At 41.5% G+C, this 12,521-nt stretch overlaps 1 protein-coding gene and 1 pseudogene across 6 annotated transcripts in view; one reads left to right on the top strand and one right to left on the bottom strand.

Annotated features, from left to right (window-relative positions):
• LOC119064338 (60S ribosomal protein L4-like) overlaps positions 1–3,162 on the top strand; it is a 122,370-nt pseudogene extending 119,208 nt beyond the window's left edge.
• The window catches only part of PLEKHM3 (pleckstrin homology domain containing M3), a 176,595-nt gene extending 165,125 nt beyond the window's left edge, over positions 1–11,470 (bottom strand). For all 6 annotated transcript variants that reach the window (XM_037165943.2, XM_037165938.2, XM_037165942.2 and 3 more), the window contains exon 1: positions 11,304–11,470. The gene's annotated coding sequence lies outside the window, so the exon portion shown is untranslated. The remainder of the gene's footprint in view (positions 1–11,303) is intronic.
• Positions 11,471–12,521: the final 1,051 nt, after the last annotated feature.

Here is a 12,521-nt window from a genome sequence, read left to right as displayed (position 1 = left end):
CTAAATATAAGCATGGTACTTCAAGTCTCAGATTGCTTTGTTATTGAAGGCAGCGATGTTATTATGTCCCTAGGTCAACCACGGGATTGAAGAGTCAAGGGTTCTGACTGGGAAGCCCGTTTCATAAAAATGCCAGAGTTCCAGTACATTCTGCTTTTAGCAACAAACCAGACACAGACTTCACTTGGGTAAGTGTCTAAAAATGCAGACTCCATGTTTTCCATTGCCTTTTACTTCCATGGCAGGGGAGAGTGGTATAAAAACAAACCAAAGAGCCATTCAAATCATCTTCTTCCTAGGCTTGGGATGAAGAAAGTGGAAATTTCCATCATAAAAACCAATGTTGCTACAGTCAGCCTCCAAGTGCAACAGGGAGTAACCGACCAGTGTCCATGCAGGTGCCACCTGAGCAGAGGCAGATGCCATGGGCTAAGTGGGTGACAGACCACAACTAAGGTAACGACCGTGCTGAGGAGGTGCACTGCGACCCAGACGTGAAAGACACCCAAAAAGAGCTAGGGGAGTAGCTTTAAATTTAAAGGTGCCATTGGCTAATGTAACTATTTGCAGTCTTCCACTTGAGCCTGAGTAATGCTGGCTATGCTTCCAAACCCAATACAGGACCAAACGTCATCTGATTTCCTCACGACTTCTCAAATTCAGCTAACCTGAGCGAAATTCACGTGGCTTTACTGAGAATAATCATCCTCAGTAAATCATCCTTATAAATCATAGTTTATAAAGTGCTTGATACACTTCTTCATAAATACATGTAGTAATCTCAACAAGGAGAGGGGAATAAAGTAGCGGGACTATTTTAAAGATGATGAAAGAGAGACCAAGATGACGCATCTGTTGTCAGCTGAAGTTCCCGTGGGAAAGAGCAAAAACGTTCCTGGAACCCCTGTCTAATTACTGAGTCCTGTGAGCCACCCAAGTTCAATTACCTTTTAAATCATTTTAAATGGCTCAGAGGCCCTGGTGTTAGAAGGACCATAAACCAGGAGTAAGGCTGAATCCACCCAGGAGCTCCCCAGTTTTGAGTTCACTCAATGAGAGAGAGGTGTAGCAGTGGGAAGAACACACATTTCTGACACCAGAAAAGGGCTCCTGTCCTAGCACTGCCTTCCAAGTTCAATGACTGACTTTCAGCAAGTCAGGCTGACTCAGGGCTTCTGGGCCCTCATTGTCCGCCAGTGGAAGTCCTACTAACGCCTGCCCCCTCAACCTTAGAGAGCTGTAAAGCACAAATGTGGATAATGTACATAAAGTTCCTTGTAAAAAAATCTAAAACAATTACTGGTCCTATTAGAAGGTAGCTGATTCCTACCCTCACAACCATTTATACTCCACCACCATTGACAAGAGGATGAACCAAGTACCCAAACCTATGTTAGATGCCAGGGACACAAAACACAGCTCCCATCCTCAAAGGGCTAGTTAGGTAACAGGGAAACAACACAAAACCAAGGATAAAAAGGGCTTTAACAGAAGTAAACAAAAGGTGTTATGGGAACATAAATAAGGAATCATTACTAATCAAGGGACAATAAAGGGCCTTAAGTGATACAACATAATTAAGTGACCCAATAATATGTATGCATACAAAGATGACTTCAGTTGAAAGAAATCAAAGACAAAGGAAATAAACATACAAACAAAACCAACCATACCTGCCCCAGAAATGAGACTTTCTCATGAAGCTGTCAACGTATAGTAACAGCTTCTGAGGTCCCACCGAAGGGTGAGCTGGAAGTGAACTGACAACTGCACAGGCGGGAGGCAGGCAGGCCAAGGGCCTCTTCACAAGCCGTCCAAGTCTCTCTGACCCACAGCAACACTGGTCAACAGGAGGCCTGTGCTGGGTAGCTGGGATGTTACAGGAAATGCATAGTTGCCTCACTTCCTGTTGACTTTAATTCCCTCGGTCATTGCTGCTGATTAACAGAAGAGAGATGAGACTACTTACAACTTCAGCCTTCAAAACACTAACCAGCTTATAGGTTAAGACTTATTTACAAAACTGCTTCCTATGGGTATTTTGGGTGAATGTACATGAGAGGTAATTAGCTGATTTTTTTTCTTTATCTGCTACACTTGAATCTGCTTAAAAAATAAATAAATAAGTGAGCCTGGGTCTTTGTTAAATGGCACCCGGAGAGAAACGACTCATGATAAGGTCAAGAGGTGACTCACTTCTTATTTGAAAGGACAGACACACCGAGGGGTGAGGAACCACATCCGTGACCCCTCCCTCCCTTTGGACTTAATCTGGGAAAAGGTTCACTCTAAAGCAGACTTTACCAGTTCTGTCCAAAAACACGCAAGGCTGGCAGAGGCAGATAAAACACAGTCTTTGACCCTGAAAGATAAGGACAAGGTAAGGCAAAATAGCAGGACGAGTCTTCCCTATTTTACTATGTACAACATGAAGGCCAGAAAACCTCTGCCCACCATACAGGACAAAGGAAAGGTTTACAAAGTATGAAGGAGAAGAACACTATATGTTTGTCTCCAAACCTGAGTCTAAATTTCTTTTATTATGGACTATTATTAGCGTGGAATGAATTTTTATGAAACAATCCTGCAGCGTGTAAGCATTCTGGAATTGAATTCTGGAAGTCTGATTGGCCTGTATTTCTTTGTTTTGATCTGACATTAGAATGACAGTTGGGCTCAAAGAGTTGTTGCCCAGCATCAGACACTAACTGCTGTGGTACTAAACTCTAAAAAGGCCCTGCAGGGGACTCCTCCAGTGTGGACAGGCACACGTCAAATGTGGAATGATGTATTGAATAAAATATCTTAAACAACAAAGATAGTCCTTACAATTCCTAAGCCAAGACCCAGAGAGTCATAGCTAATATTTATTGAGTACTTACTAAAGGGCACTCATTATGTTAAGCCCTTTAGCTGCATTATATTGTTAAATCCTTACAGCAGCCTATCAAAGAGCTGCTATTATTATTATTACCAATGCAAGTAAGGAAATTGAGATTTAAGAGGAAAGTACCTTGTCTAAGGTTATATGGCCAGTGAGTGGAGATGACTCTAAAATGCATATACAGTCAGCATGTGAAAATTCATAGTAAATTAATGGTGTTCAGATAATACAACTAAAATTTTATAGACATGATGCTTTGAATTTTAGTGTCAAATGCCAGCAACTTTAATATTTATTTTTAAATCTTTCTGTTTGTTAATCCCACAACTCAGAAAGTTAATTGCTTAGTATCATCTTTGTGCCCAGGGAAATAGTTTACACTTACATAATTTACAAAAAAAAGTCACTTCTTCTTTGTCATTGTAAGTTCTCTAAGGGCATGGTGGATGAGAGGTCCCTGAACAAACAGAATAAAAGGCTGTTCTCTAACTAGATAGCTCAGCTCAGTTCTCTTAGTGACCTTGGACACAATACTTGGAATGCCTACAAGTGTATAACTGTGACTTTATTCAGGCCAAACGAGTGCTTTCGCAAATGTTTACATTGTCCTAATTGCCCAAATCTTTTACTAATGTTTCCCTAAGACATCATTTTTCATTTAACCTATAAATAGAAACACTTGTAAAAATGTTTGCTCTTAAAAAACCTGCAAATAAGTGTTTGTGTCAAAAGAATTAAAAGAAATAGTTTCAAATTAGATGTGACTATAGATAATTCAAACACATTTTAACGATTGAGGCATGTCCAAATAAATTGCCTCCTTTAAAACCAATTTAACTTTTTTTTGGGGGGAGGGGAGTGCTGGGTGGACAATAAAAAAAAAAAAAAGAAGCTGATCCACAGCTTTCAGTCCCATTTCTTTAAGTGTACTAAAAGGCTTCATATGACCACACTACAGTGAAAACAGACATTAGATCTAACCTTTCAGTGAAGGGCAATTACTTTTGGATTGGAAGATCTGGAATTAGAACACCTGAGTTTGAAACTTCCGTGCACTACGACCGGATGTAGATTCTGGGCAAGTCAGTCGAATCTGAATTTCAGATGTACGTCAAATGAGGATTCCTGCCCCACCTTCCTCAAAGGGTGTCGGGAGCGTAAATCACATGACAGTGCTCTGTGAGCCCCACAGCAGGACACAGGGAGGAGTAGGGATTGTCTGGGTGGTACCAGGGAAAGGCTCACCGCATTCTCTTCATCTCCTCCCCTGGAAACCAACGAACCAGTGAAGGGACTGGGGACAGCACTTAGTTTAGGAAGCTCTGGGATGAGGTTTTAATTTGCTCAAAGCTTCCTCCCGCACTCTTCAAGGCAGCATGAGTTGCCACGCGTCATTTTTCTCGTGGTCCTGAAGTGAAGGACTCCATCGTGCAAGATGCAGGATGACTCAGGGAAGCATTTCTTTTCAAAGAAGAAAAGTATGTAAAACCCTCCCTTGTCCCCCAAGTTCTACAGCTAGGAGACTTCTCCCTCCTCTCTTTTTTCTCTGCAGTTTCTTGAAAGTTGTATACTTTCTGACTCCATCTCTCACCATTCATTCATCTTCCCCAGAAGCAATCTGGTTCTGCCCCGGCTGCAACTGCACAGGCAAAGGCCAATTTCCTTGTCGCCAAACCAGAGACTTTCCGCCCCCCACCTGACTGACCGCTCAGCAGCGTCTCACCTGCTGAGCACCCAGTCTTTGCATCGATCTCATGAATTCGCCCGCACATTCTCTTCGGTGTTTCTCCTTTACCTCCGGGTGCTCCTCTCATCCCCTCTATGTGCTCCCCTTCCTCTGGCCACATCATAAACGAAGGGATTGCTCCATTTCACCCATAACCTTTTTAAGAAGTTCCCCTTCTGCCTGTGATCTTCTCTATTCCTGTGGCTTCAGCTACAATCCACGTGGTAGATGAGGAACAGACTGTCCTGGGCTCTAGGCTCACATATGCAACTGCCTTTGGTTTTCTCCTAACTCCTAATATGCACAAAACCAAACTCCTCACCTTACCCTCAACCTGCCCCTCCCCCTGGCATTCTCCACTTAATGAAGGATGTCATCCTCCCCTCCAGAAAGATGAACATCACCCTTGACCCTTCTGGCTTCCTCAGCCACAATCACTCCAAATCCGCAAGTCACACTGATTCTAACTCTACAAAATGTGCCAAATCTATCCATTTCCCTCCTGCATTTCTGCTTTCTCTCCTGTTCAGACACTACCACCCAGTCCTCTGCCCATCAGTTTTGCCCTCCAGTAATCCACTGGCCACACTGAGGCCGGAGTGGGCTTTCTAAAATTAAAACCTTGGTCTACAGCCCTACCACCCTGAACTCACCCACTCTCGTCTAAAATTAAAACCCTGCTATCTTGTGGAGAAACCATGCAGTCCTTCACATTGCCTGTAGGAGCTCTCACCTACTTACTTCCCTGGGCTTATCTCTTTCATCTCCCTCCCCACATCCCATCCTGCAACACACAGGCACACAACTCGGCTAATTTTAATTTAGTCTGCATGTCTTTGCTGAGGTATCACTTCTGACCTCCCATGGCCATTTTGGGGATCCCCCTTATGTGTTCTTGTAGCACCCTGACTTCCTCAATTATAATACTCCTCACTCTATGTAAAAATGACCTGAATACTCATCTGTCTCCCCCAGTAACTATACTCCTCATGAAGGCAAGAGTGTGCCTATTTTGTTCAATTGTACTCCTTGCTCCAAGTAGCACAGCTCTGTGCCATGGCACAGAACAAGTGCTCAATTCCTACTTGTTCAATCAACGAATCAATGAACCCTTAAGGGTGGAAGAGAAATTGTTCTGGAAAAGTTAAAGTGCTGATAAAAATGGATCAAGGACATATGGGAGGAGGTCATTTAGCTAATTTCCTGGAGCATAAAACTGCTGGTTACACTTCTGATGTTTTCTAACCTATAATACATGTTCCCTGTTCTGTGACTAAAAATCTATATTTATAATCACATCTACAGACCACAAGGTGAAGTGGATACTTAGCAAATTCCAAGTTAGATAAATGTCCAAAAGTAAACTAGATAAGGCAGAACAGGGCAGCTTTAGTTTGTACTGAATTATAAATTGGTCACACTAATCAAGATAACTGAACAAATAAATCTCTACCACACTCATACATGTGGCATATAACCAGGGAATCCAGTTTGAAACACATAATTCAAATCAACAGTTAATGAGTATTTGAAAAACAAACAAAACATTAATGAAAATAGCAAACCTGCCATCTCAATGCAAAAGCCTCTGTATTTTGACTTTGGTTTCTGCTCATAACTCATGTTGCCATTAAGATTAATTATACTCATGGACCAAATAAAGTTCTTGTTGTCAGAATGAAGGTAAGTCATGTGAACTTTTTATTGCCTGTCTGGAATATCTACAGTAGCCAATGAAATAGAACAAACACGATGCATGGAATTCACTGCCAGGGGTCATTTTTATCACATTCTCAGTCCTCTGAATTATTTAGCTCCAAGCTTATGAACCAAATACAAAATCCACTCTAAAAGAAAAAAGGAACTACATCCTAGATATTCCTCCAAATGGTTTCTTTTAAGGGGTTAACATTCCCCATGCAGAAAATCGGCATTTGGCCTAAAAGCCCTTAGGGCAACACACTTTGTGTACTTTCTAGGGGTGTGAGAGGTTAGAATAAACTGAAAGTAGGTAAGGGAGCCAGTGGGAAAAATGAAGGAGTAGCTGGGGCCTGGTGCTCCTGGAAACTGTCTAGAGATGGAGTATCATAAAAAAAATCTGCCCAAGATTTCTGTTAAAATCAGGTCTCCTAAAGCTAGTACTTAAAGGAGCACCCATCACCCTGGCTGGTATAGCTCAGTGGATTGAGCACAGGCTATGAACCAAAGGGTCACTAGTTCGATTCCCAGTCAGGTCACATGCCTGGGTTGAGGGCCTGGTCTCTAGTGGGGCCATGTGAGAAGCAACCACACATTGATGTTTCTTTTTCTCTCTCCCTTTCCTCTCTCTAAAAATAAATAAATACATTTTTTTTAATTAAAAAAAAAGTAGCGCCCATCTACCTACCTGCTTCTCAATGTGTAAATGACTTGGCTTCAAGTACTAGGCTATACACATCATTACATCATTAAACAGGAATAGAGTACATCAAGTATCTGATAAAATATTACCTTTGGACGTTTTTTAATGCACATGTTACTGGCCTAGGTCCAACTTGGTTTTCATGGTCATAACATGCAGGATTTTTGCTTTGTTTTGTTTTTTGCAAATGGTTACATACCCATCATAGTTCTTTATTTTCCCCTCGTATAGGTAACTAAGGTCAATAGTGCAAAGCCTATAACCCATCAATCTATGAAAAAACAAAGCCTTTTAATAAAAATTCTACCACGCACCTTCTTTTCCTATTATTTCAGTATAATATTCAGTGATTTTTTTTCTACCACAAAGCTTTCACTGATTATCCTGTCAAGAGATAAGTACCTGACTTTATTTTCAACATTTCCAATAATATTTATGAGGTCTGTCCAGAAAAAGTCCAGCCATTGTTAATATAAGGAGAGTGATTTGTATGACATCGATGTAACCTGGCAGCCAGTGAGAGTGGACTGAAATCTGCATGCGCGATTGATGACGACTTCACTGTACTAGTCAGTGGGGGTGGTAGACGCCACTGGGTGAGCATGTGTACTGTATGGCCATTGCATTCAAAATGACCGAGGGAGTAGAGCAACAAATCTGCATCAAATTTTGCATTAAGCTTGAACATTCCTCTGCAGAAACTATTCAGATGATTCAGAAGGCCGCACTATGGGCAACTGGTGACTGGCAGCTTCATTATAACAATGCGCCCCCTCATGCATCACATCTCATGCAGAGTTTTTTTGTCAAAACATCAAATCACCCAGGTGACTCAGCCCCTCCACAGCCCACACTTGGCACCCTGTGACTTCTGGCTTTTCCCAAAACTAAAATCACCTTTGAAAGAGAAGAGATTTCAGACTGTCGATGAGATTCAGGAAAACATGATGGGGCACCTGACTGGGAGATTGGGAGAACTGTGTGAGGTCTTAAGGTGCCTACTTTGAAGGAAACTGAGGTGTCATTGTCCTATGTACAATGTTCTTGTATTTTCTTCAATAAATGTATCTATTTTTCATATTAATTGGCTGGATACCTTCTGCACAGACCTCATATCATTTCCTATCTCATTGTTTTCCTAAAAAAATCACTTTCTGCCAACCATTTAAGTTACTCAATGGATTTTTTTCTCCATTATTTGACTGGACAGTGTTTCAAATTCACCCTATTCCCCAAGCACTGAGACTTAACAGCTTTCAAAATAATGGTCATGGACTATTGTGAAGATAAACAACTACTACAAGTTCATTGTTTACCATTTTGAAAACACAGAAAAGTGTGCAGGATAAAATAAATGATGCCTATTCACCCTTCCATGGGAAAAGCACTGCCACGCTTTGGCCCTTCTGGCCCCTTCCTATGTAGGCAGAGCTGTGATTTTCAAACCCGGGGGAGCACATACTGTAAATACAGTTCCCTACCCTGTTTGTCCACCATTTAACAATAATTGATAAACACTGTTCCACGGTTAAAATTCTTCATAAATATGCTTTTACATGTCTCTCTAACTCCACATCTTTTGATGATACCATAATTTATTTTAAACTATTCCCCTGTTGTTGGGCACTCAGACTATTGCCAATATCTGACTTCTCCAACCAAAACCATTTAAAAATCTGCGAACATTATTTTTTAAATATTTCTCATGTTCCTTTGAATAGATTGCTAGAAGTCAAAGTACTGGATCAAGAGATAGGAGCATTAGTGAGGTTTTTCATACATTAAGCCAATGAGCTTTTCAGAAAGGTTATAACATTTGCACACCCCTCATAGCATTTGAGAGTGTTTGTACACTTACTAAAGTGGAGTTATAATTTTTAAAAATCTGTGTAACACTGAAAGCTGGAAAAATGCACCTTGCTATTGCTTCAGTTCCATTTCTTTGACTAATGGTGAGAAAACGCATTTTCATATGTCTCTTCATCCATTTACTTCCTCTTCTCTGGATAGTCTGTTCCTGTCTTTTGCCCATTTTTCTATTGCTATGTAACACATTTGCACAAACTTAGTAGCTTACAACAGCACCCACTTTGTATTTCGTAATTCTGAAGGTCTGAGTCTAGGTGGGCTTGGCTGCATTCTCGTCTCAGGGTCTCTTTCACAAGGCTGAAATCGAGGTGCTGGCCAAGAGGCGCTCTTAACAACAGGCTCCACAACGGAATCCAGCTCTAAGCTCATTCACTGTGCTGGCAGACTCCAGTCATCCGTGGCCCGAGGTCTGAGACTCCAGTGTCTGTGCTGGGCCACCTCCAGCAACTCCAGGCCTCCCACATTTTTCAAGGTAGCCCTTGTTCCTCTCCAAGTGTCCTCTCCATCTTCGAAACAGCAACAGCATGTTCAGTCCTTCTCAGGCTTCAAATCTCTCTGATTTGCCCAGGCAAAGAAAATACTCCTGGTTTATGGACTCCTGTGATTACAATAGGCCAACCCAGATCATTTTCCCATCCTAAGTTTAACTGTGTTCTACAACACATAGATCAAGAGATGTTTATCACACTACAGGTTCCAGGAATTAGGGCATGCTATCTCAGTATAGGGGCACTTTTAGAATTGTGCCTGCCACAGGCTCTTTGGTATAATTTTTATGTGCTCTTTATGATATCTTAATTGCATGAATTTATCAAACAAACAAATCTTACTGATGACTGCCAGAGCTGCATTTTTCACAATGGCAAAGGCAACTGTGGATGGGGCTGCTGTGTGCTAAATAAAGATTCTGAATGCATAACTTTCCTAATACTGGTACTCTTGAACATTTTTTTAATTGTGGGGAAATTTTATAAAATACATTATATAAAATTTGCCATCCTAGCCATTTTAGCTTGTACAGTTCAGTACCTTTAAGTGTATTCATACTGTTGCGCAACCAATCTCTAGAACTCTTCACCCTGCAAAACTGAAACTCTGTACTCATTTAACAATTCTCCATTCTGCTCCGCCCCTCGGCTCCTGGCAACCACCATCTTACATTCAACACTGGTATATTTTTGCCTTATGTATTTATTAATAATCCTGCATACAGCAATTACTACATGCACTAAGCACTTGAAAAATATTAGCACATTTAATCCTCATAACAATCCTATGCGATCAGTACTGTTGTTATCCTCATTCTACAGATTAAGAAGCGTAGTAAGTAAACTGTCCAACATTACAGAATAGGAAGTGGCCAAGAAGGAATTCAGACCCAGGCTGGCTTTGGAGTTCTTGCTATTAACCATGACATTGTGAAAACATTCATTGTAAAGACAAACTCATTGGACATTAAAAGTATTTCCTAATGTACACAATTTTAAAATACTCATGTAATTTAATTCAATATTCTTCTACTAACTAAGAGGTGCCACATGTCTGTTGACCTGCGAGCCTAATTATGGTTAAGGCATTTGAAGTTAATGAAACAAAAACTGCCTTGTATTTATTTTAGGTACTCCCATTATAACTTACATGTGGTATTTTATAATAAAATACCTTATGAATGAATACAAATCACAATTCACTGTGACTGCTGAAATTAAAATATTATAGAAAAAGTCCTAAGTGTTCCTCTATTCCAAAGAGGGAAAATGAAAAGGAGAAAAAACTTCCAGATAAGTTTACAACAGCACATAGCTCAATCTCAGTTTAATCTGGGAAATTCAAACATGTCCTGCTTCCCAAGCTACAGATCTAGATCCGTCTTAATTTGCCATTCATTTGTATATCTCAGTAGCAACTTACTTCGTTTGAGTAGTGGGTCTGAAATTTCCTTATCCTGAATTTTTGGCTTAGTAATTCTCTGATAGAAGGCCAAATCATGTTTGTCATCAGTTACATAGTGTCATTTACTGTACATTAAAAAATGAGCGGAGTCAACAGAAGGAACAATAGTTGTTTCTCGGGGAGCCCCAATTGGTGTGAGTTCAAAGCTGTGCTGAGGTTTGGCTTCTTGGACCTAAGGGAGAAAGCGGGGAGGGGGTTGGGGGTACTAAAAACAACGCACATAAAGAACACGGCTTTCTATTTATATACCTAATTCATAAAAATCGGCAGACAAGGCATCATGTAATTTCCCCTCACCCATTATCCACAGCATTGTAATGCAGCCTCCAGAATGAAACAAAAACAGAGCGCGGAACAAACAGCAACATCACCGCCACCCCAGGGCGCCTCTCAGATATTTACAACCCTGTCATCCCCACACCCTTCCCCCACTGGTCAGCCAGGTAGCGCAGAAGCGGGCAGATGCTCACCTGGCCCCTGGCTGCTTCTTTCCCTTCACTTGCTGGGCCTGCAGTCTACTCTTGGCTGGGACCGGGCTTCAAGAACCCGCCTGACTCACGATGACAGCCGGTCTAGCAGCGCACCATCCCCGCCCGGCTCCCTGTTTACAGGCGCCTCTCACGGTCCCACTCTTAAACGCTTCCCCGCCGCAGGCCGGGAAGCGAGACCCGCACACACAAGGTTCCAGGCGGTGAAGACACGATTTCCCTGCCCAAGGACCGGAGGGCCAGGCAGGGCCTCCCAGCTGCACACACCAGGCCTCCTACCTCTTTGTTTTTTTACACAGTTCTCACTGCACACATTTTGAAAACAATGGCGTGTGCCGGGCAGTCTCCTCTTTGCTCCTCCCCACACCTAAATGATGTTTGCAATTGGAAAATTTCACTTGGAACATACAAGGGCCCGGACCCGTTTTTAGCAGCAACCTTGTCTAAGAGAATTAGGTAAGTTTTCTGAAAACAGGCCTGTTAGAACTTGGAGATTGCTTCTGCTTTCAGGTTTGAAGTTGCAATGAAAATCTATTTTCACTACTAGTTCATGTTGCAGCCAGCAGGTGGAAAGGGAATGGTTGGTTTTGAGGGCAGGTCTTCAACCCCCATTCGGATTCTCATCAAACTAGACACACTCGTATGTGACCTGAGTGCTCCTTAGTGAAAGACTCCACTGTACCCCACCCACAGTGAGTCTGCCCACCTGGCAAGAGGATATAGTGATCTTTCTGGAAGACCTCACTTGAAGTCACTTGCCTTTTTCAACACACTTCTAGCCATTTTCTCAATTTTATAATTACACATTTATTTATTTATTTATTTATTTATTTATCTATTTTCTTGGCTTTTTCACCTCCACTCCACCTTCCCTATTGTATAAACTCCTTGAGGGCAGGGACTATTTCCGTTTTACTCACCACCACATAATAAGCACAAAGCTCAATCTACATTTGTTTGAATGAAGAAATGAATGCAAAAAAAATTGTCAAGGGAAGCTGGAGAAAGCAGTGTTATAGGAATTGAAAATCTGATTTCCTCTCCCCTTTAAAGGTTAATAAGAAAACCATTAACTGTTGAAATTTTGAAAAAAAAAGTATCTTCTTTGGTTGATCTTTAGAGTTTAATGTGTAAAACAAAACCCAGCACTGCAATTTAAGGTGCGTTTCTTGTTCCCTAAGCAGAATGCCCTCTTCTGCC

The sequence above is a fragment of the Artibeus jamaicensis genome, unplaced genomic scaffold (assembly GCF_021234435.1).
Source record: "Artibeus jamaicensis isolate MK-2021 breed Jamaican fruit bat unplaced genomic scaffold, CSHL_Jam_final contig_1015, whole genome shotgun sequence".
Classification (NCBI taxonomy): Eukaryota; Metazoa; Chordata; class Mammalia; order Chiroptera; family Phyllostomidae; genus Artibeus; species Artibeus jamaicensis.
The sequence above is the reverse complement of the archived record's forward strand: the minus strand, read 5'-3'. Positions and strand labels throughout refer to the sequence as shown.